General features: G+C 58.5%; 1 protein-coding gene across 1 annotated transcript in view; it reads left to right on the forward strand.

Annotated features, from left to right (window-relative positions):
- Nucleotides 1-2,713, forward strand: part of P2RX5 (purinergic receptor P2X 5) — a 15,752-nt gene that overhangs the window by 11,636 nt on the left and 1,403 nt on the right. The gene's annotated exons all lie outside the window — the stretch shown is intronic.

The raw sequence follows: 2,713 nt of genomic DNA on the forward strand, positions 1-2,713 counted from the left end.
GCCAAACTGCCCCCCGGTTGTGAATCACGGGGCTAAAAAGACGAGAGGCAGGGAAGTCGGGCTGTAGTCCAGGTCTGTCCCTTCAGTTGGGCAGAGGGGCCACCGGAGAGGAAGTAACAGCTGGAGGGCAGTGAAAGGCTTCCTCTGGATCTCTCATGCCCCTTTGTTTTTCTGGAAGTTTTTTTTATAGACAAGGCAGTCATCAGAGTGGCTCACACCCATACCAGCAAGCGACTTGCCAAGGTTTCTGGCAGCCTTGTCCCTGGTTCCTCTGCCCGGGAGGTCACAGCAGCCCCATGGGGGCTTCCAGGAGGACCTAGCACTGACTTTTTATTGAGACCAGGAACACCGTGTCCTGTAGCAGGACTCAAAGAGGCCATGCTCCTGAGAGGTGGTTAGTGGATGAAAGTGGGCCCCAAGGGGCTCCTCTTAACTGCAGCAACATTGTTGGGGAGCCCTGCACGTTTGCATAGGTAACTTCCCGAGACATGGGCCACCTTCAGACATCACTTTCTTATGATGGGGGTAAATCAGAACACAGGCATCTGGGGACGCACTTGTGGAATGAAGGTAAGGGGGAAAAGTGGTAGAGGCTGGGTGGGGGTGGGGGTGGGAGGAGTGTTCTCTGTGGAACAAGGAATTGATCACCTTTTTTTGGCATCTGGGTGGGTGGGTAGGTGAAGGTTGTGCAATGCCCAGGGTCAGAGCACCTGGTTCACCTGTGGTCCTCCAGCAACCCTCTCCCACCCCGCCCCCCGCCCCCTCCTCTCTGTGCAGTGGGTGGAGTCGCCCTCTGGTGGAGGAGACTAGTATTTGCGCCATCCACGCTGGTCTGAAGAGCTTGTGTTCAGGTGCCAGTGGGTCGGTCCTCTGGGTTGGCTCAGGCCTCCTCATCTTTCCTTGACCACTGCTGTGGTGTCCTTGTTCTTAAGATACCCTCCAGTCCCTCTCTCACTGCCTGCTAGAGGGATCTTCCCGCAATGCCGCAATTCTGTTCCTGGCCCTGTTCCCAGGCACGACGAGCCTGTTCCTCTGCAGTGCCCTTCCTGAGCGTTTTTTCCTTTTTCCTTATATAAAATCCTATTCAGCCTCAAGACTCAGCCCAGATGTTCCTCCCCAAGCTCAGTAGGGTCCCATCTTCTCTCTGCTGCCCCTGCTCCTGTCCCCATCATGGGACACTGTCACTCTGTCATAATTTATATGCTCGTCTCCTGCACCAGAGGGGGAGTCCCCAGAGGGTATCATCATTGTCTTAATCTTTCCCGCACCCCGGGGCAGTGCCTGACACTGGTGAGTGCTCAGCAGACACTGGCTGAAGGCGTGATTCGATGGGATCAGGGTAGTGCGGGGTGCTCAACCTGAGGGGTCAGACGGACCACAGGCTAACTCTGGCTCTACCATGGAGCAGCTTTGTGGCCTTGGGCAAAGATGCCTCTTTCTGAGCGCAGCCCCCCTCAGGGGTTGCTGCAGGATCAAATGGGATGTAGGTGGTGTCAAGTGGCGGGTGCTCTCTGGACGTCTAGGATCCTGAGTCAGGGACCCCACCTCTTTTGCAGGGGTCTTTCTTCTGCGACTTGGTACTCATCTACTTCATCAAAAAGAGCCACTTTTACCGAGACAAGAAATATGAGGAAGTGAGGTCAGTTACGCTTCCTCCCAGCGGCCCTAGGGGAGCCCACTAGGTCAGCCTCTCCCCCTCCCGGGCTCAGAACTCTTACCCTGGCTTTATGTTGGCATTTGGCGGGTAGAGGCAGGGCTGAATACGGGGAGCTCCCTTGGAAGGGCTGGGTAAGGCGGAATGTCCTGAGTCCCGGCTCTACAAAACTGGATTCTGCTTCAGAGCAGCTGGCAGGAGACAAGACCAGCCAGGCCATGGGCAGGAGACCTGGTTTCCAGGCCTGGCCCTGCCACTGTCTCCCCAGGTGACCTGGGACCAGTCCCAGGCCGCCTTGGGCCTCAGTTTCTCTCTCTGTGAGATGAGAGTGTTGGTTTACATACAGTGCCTTCCAGCAGCTACAATTTTAGGGTTCTTGGACTTGGCAGTCCTGGTGAGCTGGGGTTGAGGGAAGCTGGAGTGGCAAGGGAAAGAAAAAAAAACGGATTCCCCCCACCTCACTCTGGGGGCCTAGGGTGTGTGTGTGTGTGTGTGTGTGTGTGTGTGTGTGTGTGCGTGTGTGTGTGTGTTCGTGTGTTCAGAGGAGCTGGGATGGGAAATGCACGGGGCGCTGCTCCCTCACTCCCACCCCAACCTGGGACAGCGCGGAGGGCCAGCCTGCATCTCTGCCTGGACTGAACCCCAGCCCTGGTTCTCAGGCTGTGAGCCCTGAACCCTGACTGCACCTGCCACCCATGCTGAGCTGCTGGGGGAAGAGGGGCGCCCCCTGCAGGGCGAGTGGCTCACCAGTCCCAGGGAGGAGGTGGGACCCACAGGCCAGGGTTAATGGGTCATGTCCTGCCCAGGGACCTAGAGGTCCTCGCCCGAATGGCAGAGTCCTCGCAGCAGAGCGTGGCCCCGGACGCGGCGGGGCTGGCGGAGCAGCCAGAGGTGCAGGATGGAGGTGGCGCCCAGGAGAATGGCTGTGTGTGCCGGCAGCTCCTCCAGCCTGCCAGGTGAGGGGCTGCCCAGCCGAGGGCCAGGAACGAGGCCCGCGGAGACAGCCCAGCTGGCTACTGTGCTCCCTGCTCTGGGTGACCTGGCCCCAAGGCAGGAATG

This window comes from Lipotes vexillifer, unplaced genomic scaffold, assembly GCF_000442215.2.
Source record: "Lipotes vexillifer unplaced genomic scaffold, Lipotes_vexillifer_v1.1 scaffold680, whole genome shotgun sequence".
Lineage (NCBI taxonomy): Eukaryota > Metazoa > Chordata > Mammalia > Artiodactyla > Lipotidae > Lipotes > Lipotes vexillifer.